A 14798-nucleotide genomic window follows, 5' to 3' on the forward strand; every position below is an offset into this window, starting at 1 on the left:
TTTTAAAAAGATTATGAAATAACTATGGAGAAGGACAAATTATTTCAGTATTAGAAAAGTAAAAGTAAAGTTTGCTTGCAAAGGTTATGATAATGATATGTGATACTATAGTATTGTGTAAATTTTACTCTTTAAAAATTATAATCTTTAAGGTGGGAAGAAACTCAGAACCCATTTAACCCTGCCCTCAGCCACTGTAGGGAAATTCATTTGTAACTACTTCAGGGCTTCTCAATTAAAAGACTTCAAGTCTCAGGACTTGTCTTTACCACATAATGTTATAACTCTGCCAGGGAGGAGGCACAATGGATCCTACAAATCTTATTTCCAACCATCTGTATAGAAAGAACTTTCCAAAGTGAATTTTCTCCAAGATCTCAGAAACATTTTAATTTACATAACTTAGAACATTAGGCCTCCTAGCAAACTCTAGTCACTTGGTTAGGTTTAGATTAGAGAATTCTGGAATTTGACTAATCTCCCAACTTGAAAGGCCAGCAAATATAAGAGACTCACACTATTCAATCTATTATACCAATGGGAAAAATCATGGATTGGGAGACTTGTGCTCAACAGATGCTAAGAAATCTAGGAGCACACCCTTTTGAATACTAAGAAATTAACCTGGAGGCTTAAATCATCAGGACTTATATACAATTAAGCTTTAGCAGTCCACCAGTTTCAAGAGAGTCATCACAACCATGCTCCTTAAATCTATTATCTGTGTCTACTCCAGATGCAAAAACCATTAGCTAACTATCACATCAGTTACTGACTGATAAAACCTGTCACAACTGCCCAATGTCCTAATTTTCTTCTTTTCACTATTGACCTCATTCCAGTGACTATTTCCATTGACCTCGCTGATATTTAGTTTGTAAAATTTGAATTTTCCTATTTTCCATGTTGCTTCTTTCCATCTGTGTCTTTTTTCTTAAATTGAAAATTGGCTATAAGGACAATGCTTTCTCTGAAGCTTTCTTGAGCATAAAATGGTCATTGCCTTAAAATCAACATTTTATGAGTGATCAGAACAATCTCCAACCTTGATAACATTCACCTAGTATGTTGTTACCCAGAACTTCAAAGGTTATGAATTTTGATCAATGTAAATAATTTACATTATCTGTAGTTGAATGTTTTGGCTTCCTTGTTGTTGTTTTGAATAATTTTTGTGAGGCTTTTGAGAGTGGTCAGGAATCTGGGGATAGAACACATACAATGTTCAATCATTTGTACAACTATTTTCTGTTCTTTCTGATAGTGTCTTATTCTTTTCTATGATTTTGAATATTTTTGAGACTATATTTACTTTAAACTGAAAGTTTATAGCATTTATACAATAGTTAAGTCTAATTTGGCTGTAAGATATGTCTACTGTTTTTTCTCAGATGTTCTGTGAGGTGGATGTGCCTCATATACCCTAGGCTCAGTTGGAAGCTGCTCTATCCAGCAGAGTCTTTGTGACCATGGCGGAACAAACTCTTACCTAGGACACTTTATTATGTTCGATGAAATAACTTTTACCCCGGAAACTTTATTATGTCTGGAAAAAGGAAGGTGACTGCTCTCTCTAGTGAAGAACAGCAATTAGACCTTATTCTCTCATGCCTTTTATTGAGGAGGATACACATGAGAGGTACAGGTCAAGATTCATGAATTATCAATAGTTTGGAGGCACTAGAATTACAGTTGACAATAACATATTACATGTACTAGTACAGAGTGTACAGTGACTAGTCTGTGTCAGAGTCTATCAAACATCTTGACGCCACACTGGCAGTAGGTGCAATGTTTCATACATTCCTTGCTAGAGATTGTTTTTGTTACATTAATGATAAAGAAAGTGGAGCAAGTTCTAAAGCATAAAAGCATAATAGACATTTTGTAAATCTTATTCCCATGGCAACCCTCTGAGTAGTTTTCAGTCATGTTCCACACATAGCCTTATTTTGAGACTCAAAGACAAGCATGGCCAGGATGCCGGTGGCAATCATGCTTAGGCTGGGGCTATAATTCCCTAAACCATGAGGAGCAGTTGCCCACAGTTCTGCAACTTCAGACTGTGTGTATCTAGCCAATTGAGAATTCATATATAAAGCCATATTCCTCCAAAAAGTAATTTGGTTGCTTCTGCTAGGTGTGTCAGGGTTCAGTAGGGCCCTGGTGTAATTTTTATGTAAATTTTTAAGCTTAAAAGCTTGGAAACCATGCAGGTAAGGTAAAATTTAACCCCAAAGGGATGAGAGATACCATTCCAAGGCTATATTCTGAGGGCAATATTTTGTCTTACTGAGAGCCCAGGTTGAGACTGAAAGAATTCTTATTGTCTTTTTGTGCTTATAATTTGTTTTCAATTTACCATTTTATTAGATATATAGATTTTGTGGTTTATTCCAAGGGGCCTTTGTCATACTACTAACTTTTGAAGACCTAAGTCCTATTGTCTGTTATATTCTGGACATAAAAAACTCAAGCCTTTCAGCTAACATTTATAGGATATTCTCCAAAGACAGCCATAATGTCAACTCTAGCTTTCTGCTCACTCTCATTTTTTGTTCTTGAACATTTTCCTTTCTTTCCTTTATCTTTCCAGAGGAGGTTTTTTTTTTTTTTTTTTTTTTTTTTTTTTTTTAAGTTTGTAATAGTCTGTTTAGCATTCACAGGTGTTTTGTAATAAAAGTTTTGCTTGACATATGTCATATTTCAAAAGTTTAAATTTACTTGTTTACAGATATTCTTCCTTCTATTTTCCACATCTATTCCACTCACTATAAATATACGTTAATTTATTTTACATAACCTGTCTGATCTTAGAAGGCTGTTGAATTTGTATCTACCATTACATATTTTTCTGTCTTTACCATTCTCCAAATCAATAATCCTTATCTAGATTTTTCTTCATATTTTTTCCTTGATCATTCTAGTATATGAGGCCTACTCAGAAAGTATCCAGACATACAATATGAAAAAGAGAGACATTTATTAAACAAGATACAAGATACAAGAAATATTGTACATAGGATAATGACACCTAATCCCCTTCAAAATAGGCACCTTGGGACCTCACCTAGTTCTCCCAATCGCCATCAGCTACCCTGCTGTATTTTCCTGAATCTCATCAAGAGTCTGAAATTTCTTCCCTTTCAAAGGTAATTTTAGTTTTAACAAAACCCAGAAGTCACAGGGAACCAAATCTGCGCTGTAGAGTGGCTAAGTCACCTGAGTAATTTGATGCTTTACCAAAAAACTGCATGAGATATGATGCATAAGCAGGCGCATTGTTATGATGAAGCCACCAGTCACCAGTTGCCCATAGCTGTGGCCTTCTAACTCATCAAAATAATTTCCATGGAGGAATGTTCAAGCTTAATGAAAAATCAGATTTTTTGTTCTACTCACTCAGTCATTTTGAATGTGATAGCCACAAAGTACACATGCTTACTCAATGACATCTACTGCCCCCACTGACTAGTATATTGAACTCATTGTTCACACATGCCAGTTTGCATCGATGTTGCACAAACTGTTCTTATTATATTAGCAATGGCTGGACTTTTCCTGACAGACCTCATATGTGTACTGAAATGAGTACTTTATTTTGAAGTTTCTTGAGGGAAAAATTATAGTTTGATTACAGAAATTAATGAAATAACTAGAACATATGGGCAATCAAAAATGATTTACATTTAAACAACCCTCTTCACATAGAAATATAAAATCCTGGTATAATTGAGCTGCATGGGATGTCAGACTCCAAATCTACAGACCTTCTTTCCCATCAGTCATTTACTCTGTTTTCTGTGATCTTTCGCTTGATTTTTCCTTTACTCTTTACATCGAATTGTATTTTTTCACAAGTTTATATATTTGGGAGAGTTTCTCACCTGCTTTTCCTGGGAAAAAAAGCTAAAAACTAGTTAAATACTGTGAATTAAAAACTACTATTGAAAACTATGATCAGACATGTACTAAACAAAATAATGAGATATATTTGCAATATAACCTTTCATATATGAATATAACCCATTCACATGTGTGATCACATTTGTTCCTGAAATACAAGTGTGTGATAAATTGCCCAGAAATTCTCCCACTTCATTGAATGAGACACTGTATTTGAGTCTCATGGGGCTCAGGTAACTTAGGAAATCTCTCATGATTTTTAAATGGCATAACTAATTAATGTTGAAAGATACATATCAAACTTTAGTTTTAACGATCCATTCTTCCTTTTTTTTTTTTTAATGCTGTCTCTGAATGGAAGTCACTGAGATTTAGGAGTAAGGCAAAGAATTACCAGACTTTTTTGGTTAAAAGGAGTTATTATCTCTTAATGGTTGAACTTATTAAGATTTAAATAATTACATATTTCAAATGATACAGGAAAGTATGAGTATCAAATTTGTGATATGTACAATGAGTGCTTGCTTATACAAATAAGTGACATCCTGGGATAATCAGAAAATGTACAGAGTATATGTGAGATTAAGGCCAGGCATGGAGGGACAAATAAATTTAAATACACAAGTTGGATGGAGGAAAGAAATATAGGAAGATAGCAGAGGCAAATTTGTGAAATCTGGAAGAAACAGATATAGTTAGAAAACAATGAACCTGGACAACTGCAGCAAAAGGTGTGCTGACAAATAATACCAAGTTACATGCTATCATTTCTAATCCCTCATTTGTCCATGCAGTTCCTGTGGTCTAAATATTATTGACTGGATTGTCACAATGCTCACTAGATAGCTTATCTTGTACAATTAATTTTAATAATTGAACTCAGCAAATTAGAGATAACAGAAATAAATTCAAGAAAATTTCCTTGTTTTGTTACAAAACAGGAAAGGTTACATTTTCATACCACATATTATCTGAGAGATTGTTGATGTTTTTATGCACTGAGAAAACCAGTGACATTTGATTCTCACTGAAAATAAAAGGGACCTTTCACAATTTCAAATAGAAAGACCAGGTTATAATGCTATAAGCTCTTGGGGATCCCATGTAAAATTAGCTGGTCATCACTTTCATTTTCAGGTGCCAAAGTCATAAGAAATATATTTTTTTCAAATACATTTGAAGTCATAATTAAATGCTATTGCCACAATAGATTGTACCTATTTCATAGTACGTACACATGATTAATAGAAAGAAATGGAAGTCGTCATCACAACAGTCAAAACTCACACTTACAGCCTTTTGTTATTCTGAGATGACATCTGGAAATGAGGAGTTTTGTGTGAGAATTTTTCCATTAACGTTGTTGATCAGCATGTGCTATCACTTCTCAATTGAATTAAATAATTAACAGTTCCTCTGAATTTTCCATTAACTTTAATAATTGACATTGGCTAAGCAATTTTAGTGCTTTCTATGACCAGTATTTAATACATGCTCTCCAAATTTTTGGCCACCCTTTGTTATAATTTTTACGTTAGGATCTACTTGATATTATTTTACCTTTACTATTAATGGAGAATTAAATGTCTATATTCTTGCCAAAGAATAGTATTCAACATTTGCTACAAAATCTTTTTTTTTGTCATGTCATTTAAATCCAAGCCAAATAAATTAAAACATATAAAAAAAGGAATACTAAGTTCAAGATGTGTAATATTCACCAGGATTCTGTTCACAGCATTTTTGATAATCAAAATTTTATCATCTGACTAGTTTCAAATACTTATTTATTATACATCGACTACCAAGCAGTTATTTATTATCAATGAGTTGTAAGAATTACCATTATAAGTCATTTTACTACCTGTTGATTCCCAAGGGTAAGAGATAGAATTGGGGTGGGAGTGAAAGATGAACAGTCTTTTCTTGGACTGGTTTGGCTTTTATATGTCTACACCAATAACAAACTAAATACCTCAGATAGTAATTTTCTCAATGGGTAATTTTTATAGATTTATGATCAAAAGAATAAACATAATAGGTAAACATATTTCAGTTTCTTGTATTCTGGGAGAAGAGATATTCAAAACATAAGAGCACTATTTAAAAAAAAAAACTAGGGAGAAGAAACTTAGTTATGTCACCATTCTTTACTATTGATTCCCATCAAATCTGTCCCAAATAATCTTCACCACCACAGGGCACTTCTCCACTTCTATTTCATCCTTAGCATGCATATAACAGCTACCTTGAAAACTCTTCTGTACTCTCTTTATAGCAATACTAGCTATTCTAGATGGGCTGTAGTTTTCTGGGTTTTTTGTTTTGTTTTGTTTTTGTTTTTAATTTCCTATACTACAGCAACTTTCTTGTTGTTGCTTTGTTGGTGTTGCTTTACTGGCAGCATATAATCTGATAGTTGTAGAGGGTATCAACTGGATGATATCCTGGGATATAAAATAGAAAAACTTTTTATATTTTGTTTTGTTTTATGGTTCCAAGTAGCTATTTATAGTACTTAACTATGGTAACCAATCGCAATTATTTTTATATAATTTGGGGTTAACTAAACTCTCTCTTCTGTCCTTTTGACTCTTATAGTTTCAAGGCTTAGATTGTGAGGACTAAGGAACGTGGAAAGATAACAGAAAATAATACTGAGATTCAAGATAGAAGTGAAGTAGGTGGAAGCTACACTTACATTTTCCCAGGACCAAATGGAATTTACAACTAAATAATGGAAAATCATCCCATATAACCAACTGAAGACTAGCTGAAGATAAGTCTTATAACCAATAATTTATAAAAGAAGCAACATCAAAATTGGTAGGAAGGGGAGAGATGCACAAAGGACTGACCCCACTCCTACAGGTGGCAGCTGAGTTTCTAGAGGGATATCTCAGCTGCAGGGGTTTTCACTGATAACTGTGAGGTCTAACTCTCAAGCTCAGTTCATTAGCTCAGAGCACCAGCATCAGAAAGAGGTGACACATAATGTCTGGTTATGAAAAGCAACAGAGGTTCTATCTGCCAGAGAGGCAAGAGTCCAGTGTGGACCTTCTGAAAGGGCCAACACACAAAATTTTGATCATAATCACTCACCTTAGATTTTGGCAGAGGGAGGGAAAAGTGAGGGTGAAGCAGACAAGAGTCCCAAAAAGAGAATCTGGGTTTTGTGGCTCTGGAAAAAGAGTGGAAGGGTCAGACTTGAACAGCCTCCAGGATACTTGTGCTGAGTCATACTCCCATACCTCAGATGCCATTGTTCTTGGGTGGAGCACTTTCTTCTGTGCAGCAACAGACTGAGGGAAAGTGGGAGAGCAATAACTGTACCCTCTGAACTCTCTGTCACCTCACCCAGGAGACCTTATGACCTGCTGAGGAGTACAGCCAGAGACTCATTCAGTGACTAAGCTTAACAGGCAATCAGCAGGAGGAGGTGGATCTTATCAGATGGCCTTGGGACTTTTGCTGATGTTCCCCAAGGCTCAGTGCTGCTAAAAACCCACCTTGGTGCACAGTTTGGTTCTTCCCATGCTCACCAAGGCCCAGCAGAGGTTGCCACAAACTGTGGATCACAGGTTGCTGAAGGAAAGTAAAAGACAGTGTCTTACATTGGTCTGCACAAGAGTCCCTCCCAAGAGGCTCAAAATCAACACACTTGTGGCACTTTTCAGATAACATCAGGGCAAGATTCAATAAGCTTCACAAGAAACATATCTAAAAGGATATCTCAGCAGTCATCAAATCCTCCTGAGGCAAATTCTGCTTTATGTGATCAGAGCCTGCACAGCAGCTCACAAGTCATAGTTGGTGTTAAGACTCACAGTCAGCCAGACTGAAGGTTGATCCCATGCACAATCCAGCTAATAGCAATCAAAACTCAAATATAACACAAGGGACCACATAACCCACAAGGGACATTCCACAAGCACCCAGCTCAGGTGATCCAGGAGACTGTACCACAGGATGCCATAGTACACTGACTATATAAGGGCACCCATGAAGACTGGGAGTTATAGAAAATCAATTTGATACATAGAAAAAAATACAGAAAGAAGCAGCCAAATGGGGATACAAAGAAAAAGACCCGAAATGGAAAAACAAACAAACAAGAGAATAAAATGAAAGCAAATGATTTATTATACTTAGAGTTCAAAGTAATGATTAAAAGATGCTTGACAGCATGAAAAACAACACAGAAACCACAAAAAAAGGAACAATCAGAAATGAAGAATACAATATATGAAATGAGAAATACACTGGAAGGAAAAATATAAGGTTGGATGAAGCAGAGGATCAAATCAGGGGCTTGGAAGACAAGGTGGAAAAAAAGACCCAATCAGAGGAAGCAAAAAAATAATAATTTTTTTATAAATGAGGATAGTTTTAAGGGACTTTGGGATAATATGAAGTGTAACAACACCCTAATCATAAATTTTTCAGAATAAGAAGAGAAAGAGCAAGGGATCAATAACATATATGAAGAAAGAATGACTAAAACTTCCTTAAGCTATTGAAGGAAAAGACATACAAGTCCAGAAAGTGCACAAAGTCTCAAACAAGATAAACCCAAAGAGGCCCATACCAAGACACATCATAATTAAAATAGTAGAATTTAAAGACAAAGAAAATCATAAAGCCATGAGAGAAGAACACTTTGTTACTTAAATGGAGCTTCCATAACATAGTCAGCTGATTTCTGAGAATCATTTCAGGCCAGAAAGGATTGGCATAAAAATTTTAAAGTGATGAAAAGCAAGGACCTATGAACCAGACTACTTTATCCAGCTAGGCTATCAATTAAAATTGAAGAAGAGCCCTAGCTGGGTTGGTTGGAGCATCACTCCATAAACCAAAGGGTTGAAGGTTCTATTCCCAGTCATTGCAAATTAATAAGCTGTGGGTTCAATCACAGCTAGGGTGCATACAGGAGGCAATTGATAAATGTTTCTCTCTCACATCTATCTCTCCCTGTAAAGTCAATATGCATATCACTAAGTGAGGATTAAATAAATAACTTTTAAGTAAAGTAAGATATAGCTTCCCAGACAAGATAAAGCTTAAGGAGTTTGTCACCACCAAATCAGCATTACAAAAATGTGGGTAACCACTCCTCGTGGTTTAAGGAATTGTAGACCCAGCCTGAGCATGGCGAGCCACCAGCTTTCTGGCCTCACTTGCCTCTAAGTCTCAACATAAGGCTGCATGCAGAACATGACTGACAACCACTCAGAAGGTTGCCATGGGAATTAAATCAAAGAGTGCTCATTATGCTCATTATGCTTTAAAGCTTGCTTTGCTTTCCTTATCAGCAATATAGTGTAAGCTATCTTTAGCAGGAAGTATATGGAACCCTGCACCTGGTCCGAATGTTTTATAGACCTTGACTCTAAATCAGTCAGTGTGATTCCTGAATTAGTGTATGTTATCTGTTACTGTCAAACAACTGAATACAATAGACAATTTACAAATTTTAGCCTTGTATCTTCGTATGTATCCTCCTCAGTAAAAGACATGAGGGATGAAGGTTTGGCTGCTTGTCTCCACTAGAGAGGCAGTCACCTTCCTTCCCCCAGACATAATAAAGTGTCCTGGGTAAAAGTTTGTTCCGCCGTGGTCACGAAGCCTCTGCTGGACAGAGCAACTTTCAACTGAGCCCAGGGTGTGTGTGGCACCTCCACCATACAAGAAATGTTAAAGAACCTGCTTTAAAAAGAATACCAGTAATAAAAAAGGAAAAAAAGTTATAATAATTAAATGACAATAAATATGTACTTATCAATGATCGCTTTAAATGTAAATGGCTTAAATGCTCCAATCAAAAACAAAAAAACCTAGAGTAGCTAAATGCATACAAAAACAAGAACCATATACATGATGTCTACAAGAGACCCATATCAGGTGAAAGATACACGCAGACTAAAGTAAAGGGATAGAAAAAATATTTTATGCAAATGGGAAAAAAAAAGCTGGAGGACCAATACTTTTATCTGACAAAATGGACTTTAAAACAAAGGTTCCAGTAAGAGATAAAAAGAGACAATTAAAAATGGTAAAGATAGCAACCCAACAAGAAGATATAGCCCTTGTAAACATTTATGCACCCAACATAGGAGCATCTAAATATGTAAAGCAAATCTTTCTGGACACAAAGGGAGACTGACAGTAGTACAGGGATAGTATGAAATTTTAACACTTCATTGATATCAATGGATAGATTTTTCAGACAGAAAGTCAATGATAAAATGGCAGTATTAAATAGCATACTAAATCAAATTGATAAAATTGATATATTCAGAGCATTGTACCCCAAAACAACATAATATACATTATTTTCAAGTGCACATTAAACAAACACTATAAAAGATCACATTTTATGACATAGAACAAATCTCACTAAATTTAAGAAGACAAAAATCCTATCAAGCACCTTCTCTCACTGTAGTGGTATGAAACTAGAAATCAGTCAAAGTAAATAAAAGGAAACCACACACAAAGACATTCATGTTAAATAACATGTTACTAAATAATAAATGGGTTAACAAACAGATTAAGAAAGAAATTTTAAAAATAACTTGAAAAAAATGAAAGTGAGAACACAACAACCCAAAATTTATGGGACCCAGCAAAAGCACTCCTAAGAGAGAATTTATAGCACTACAGTCCTACCTCAAGAAAAAATAAAAGTCTCAAATAAATGATCTAACTTTACACTTACAGGAACTTGTGAACAAATAATAAACAAAGTCCAAAGTGAGTAAGAAAAAAAAAAGAAATAATAAATATTAGAGAAGAAATATGTAAAACAAAGTATAAATACAATAAACAAACAAACAAAAAAAGCTGGTCCTTTGAAAAAGTAATCAAAATTGACAAATATTTAACTAGACTAATCAAAAAAACAAAGAGCGAGAACCTAAATAATTAAGATCAGATATGAAGGAGGTGATGTAACAACTGACACCAATGAAATACAAAGGATTGTAGGAAAATAGTAAGAACCACTGTATGCCAGAAAATTGGACAATGTGAGTGAAATGGAAAATTCCTAAAAACAAGTTATCTTTCAAAGCCAAACCATGAGGAAGGAAACAGAGTGCACATGGGACATTTTCAAAGATAGACTAATGATAGGATACAAAACAAGCCTCAACAAATTCAATAAAATTTAAATTATATCAAGCATCTTTTCAGATCACAATGGCTTGAAGCTGGAAATCAACCTCAAGGAAAACACTCAGAAAACATTCAAACTCATGGAGAATGAATGACATGTTATTAAATAATAAATGGGTTAACAATGACATCAAGTAAAAAATCAAAAAATTTCTAAAAACAAGTGATAATGAACACACAACAGTCCAAAACTTAAGGGACACAGCAAAAGCAGTCCTGAGAAGAAAGTTTATATCAATAGAAGCCTTTGAAAAAATGATAGAAGAATCTCAAAATAAAAAAATCTAACCTTACAGCTACGAGAACCAGAAGAACAACAACAAACAAGCCCAGAGCAAGTAGAAGGAAGGGAATCGACAAGATCAGAGCAGAATTAAATGACATACAGACCAAACAATCAGTTCAAAAGATCAATAAAACCAGGAGTTGGTTCTTTAAAAAAAAAGATTGACAACCTTTAGCGAGGCTCATCAAGAAAAACAGAGAGAGGACCCAAATAAACAAATCTGAAATGAAAGAGGAGAAATCACAACTGATATCACATAAATACAAACGATTGTAAGAAATTACTACAAACTGTATGGCAAGAAACTTGACAACCTAGATGAAATGGACAAATATCTAGAGACATATAACCTTCCAAAACTGAATCAAGAAGAAGCAGCAAGTCCAAATAGACCAATAACAAAAAGTGAAATTGAAGCAGTAAAAAAAAAAAAAAAAAAAAACTCACGGCACACCAAAGCCCTGAACTGGATGGCTTCACAGGTAAATTTTACTAAACATTTAGGGAAGAACTAACACCTACACTTCTTAAACTATTCCAAAAAAATCAAAGAAGAGGGAGGATTCCCAACCTCTTTGTATGAAGCCAGTATTACCCTAATTCCAAAACCAGGTCAAGACACAACAAAAAAAATAAATGATAATCCAATATCGCTGATGAACATAGGGGCTAAAATCCTCAACAAGATATTTGCAAACCAGATCTAGCAACACATTAAAAACATCATACAGACCTTCCAGCTCATTGTGGAGAACGTCAACGTCATCATCTCCACCTATGGAGAGGGCGAGAGTGGCCCCATGGGAAACATCATGATTGACCCTGTCCTTGGGACTGCTGGCTTTGGGTCTGGTCTCCATGGTTGGGCCTTCACCTTGAAGCAGTTTGCAGAGATGTATGTGGCCAAATTTGCCGCCAAGGGTGAGGGCCAGGTGGGGCCTGCTGAGCGGGCCAAGAAAGTAGAGGACATGATGAAGAAACTGTGGGGTGACAGGTACTTTGATCCAGCCAATGGAAAATTCAGCAAGTCCGCCACCAGCCCTGATGGCAAAAAGCTGCCATGGACATTCTGCCAGCTTATCCTGGACCCTATCTTCAAGGTGTTTGATGCTATCATGAATTTCAAAAAAGAGGAGACAGCAAAACTGATTGAAAAACTGGACATCAAGTTGGACAGTGAAAATAAGGACAAAGAAGGCAAACCACTTCTGAAGGCTGTGATGCGCTGCTGGTTGTCTGCTGGCGATGCCCTGCTGCAGATGATCACCATCCACCTGCTCTCCCCTGTGACAGCCCAGAAGTACTGTTGTGAGCTTCTGTATGAGGGGCCCCCCGACGATGAGGCAGCCATGGGCATTAAAAGCTGTGATCCCAAAGGGCCACTTATGATGTACATTTCCAAAATGGTGCCGACCTCTGACAAAGGCCGGTTTTACGCCTTCGGCCGTGTCTTCTCAGGGCTGGTGTCCACTGGCCTGAAAGTCAGAATCATGGGGCCCAACTACACACACGGAAAGAAGGAGGACCTATACCTGAAGCTGATCCAGAGAACAATCTTGATGATGCGCCGTTATGTGGAGCCCGTCGAGGATGTGCCTTGCGGTAACATTATGGGCTTGGTGGGTGTGGACCAGTTCCTGGTGAAAACAGGCACCATCACCACCTTCGAACATGCCCACAACATGCGGGTGATGAAGTTCAGCGTGAGCCCTGTTGTCAGGGTCGCCGTGGAGGACAGCGTAGTGGCTGGCTTCCAGTGGGCCACAAAGGAGGGGGCACTGTGTGAGGAGAACATGTGGGACATACGCTTCGATGTTCATGATGTAACACTGCATGCTGACGCTATCCACCGTGGAGGTGGCCAGATCATCCCCACGGCCCAGCGCTGCCTATATGCCAGTGTGCTGACTGCCCAGCCCTGGCTCATGGAGCCCATCTACCTTGTTGAAATCCAGTGTCCAGAGCAAGTGGTTGGTGGTATCTATGGCGTCCTGAACAGAAAGCGGGGCCATGTGTTTGAGGAGTCCCAGGTGGCTGGCACCCCTATGTTTGTGGTAAAGGCCTACCTACCTGTTAATGAGTCCTTTGGCTTCACTGCTGACCTGAGATCCAACACAGGTGGCCAGGCCTTCCTGCAGTGTGTGTTTGACCACTGGCAGATCCTGCCTGGAGACCCCTTTGACAACACTAGCTGCCCCAGCCAGGTGGTGGCCGAGACACGCAAACATAAAGGCCTAAAGGAAGGCATCCCGGCCCTGGACAACTTCCTGGACAAATTGTAGGTTGCCCTCCCTGCAGCCTGCCACCCAGGTGCCACCCCCCACATTGGCTCACGATCAACCACAAGCCCTCATTCACCAACACCTCAAGACTGTCCAGACCCAGGGCTGATCGCCTGGCAGGTTCTGGGGCCACTTCGTGCCATCACTCAACATGAACACTTGATGTTGTTTCTTTCAATATTTATTTCAAGATTTCAGAGGCAGCAGAAATGCCCTGGCTGCAGGAACTTATTTGGCTGTTGGGGGAGGTGGGATGGGATACTAAACACCCCCCCCCTCTAATTTCTGAGGGAAACTCAAATGTCCAAAAAATAATTAAACGCATTAAGAGGTTTATTTGGGTAAATGGCCCGTTGTGGATTTTCCCCCAGCATGGGGGAAGGAGCAAGCAGGTAGACATTTCTGTTTGGACAGAAGCTAGAAGGCAGGAAATTTTGTGCAATGTCACCATGAGCACCTCCAGTTGTATTAGTGCTATTGGAATAATAAATTTGATTATGGTGGTGACTGTGTCCACACACACACACACACAAAAAAAAAAAAAAAACAATAAAAACCCATTATACACCATGAACAAGTTGATTCATCCCCGGGATGCAAGTATGGTTTAATATTTATAAGTCAATAAACATAATATGCCACATAAACAAAATGAAAGACAAAGATCATATGACCAGATTTCTGGCCAAGATGGAGACCTAGATAGATGTGCTGTGTCTCCCTCCACAACTAAGAAGGAATACAACTACCTCAAAACTAGAGACAATCAGAAGTTCCAGAAAATCGAGCTGCATGGAAGTCCAACAAAGATATAAAGAAGAAGTATTCATTCAGATAGGTAGGAGGGGCAGAGCCATGACAGAGAGGACATGGTGTGGTGGTTCCAGCAGTGATGGAAGCGGCCGGCTGGTGGAAAGTGCAGTCACACATTTTTAAAACGTAGGAAGGGATGCCTGGGGAGCTCTCTCAGCACCAGACCAGACCACGCAGCTCATGGTCCCAGCGCCCGGGAAAATAAAGCCTCATTGTTTTTGACTATTCAATCCAGTGAGGTTGGGGTGAAGGAAGAAACTGTCAGTCCCTCAGCACAGTCCGCTTGTTTAAAGGGCCCCCACAGTCCTAGAACACCCGCAGACCCACCCACT

The 14798-nt window shown here is 37.7% G+C and overlaps 1 pseudogene; it reads left to right on the forward strand.

Moving 5' to 3' along the window:
• The first annotated feature begins 2210 nt into the window (after positions 1–2210).
• On the forward strand, positions 2211–14149 carry LOC150001889 (elongation factor 2 pseudogene; annotated as a pseudogene).
• Positions 14150–14798: the final 649 nt, after the last annotated feature.

Source organism: Furipterus horrens, unplaced genomic scaffold (assembly GCF_987537825.1).
Source record: "Furipterus horrens unplaced genomic scaffold, mFurHor1.1.pri manual_scaffold_9, whole genome shotgun sequence".
NCBI lineage: Eukaryota > Metazoa > Chordata > Mammalia > Chiroptera > Furipteridae > Furipterus > Furipterus horrens.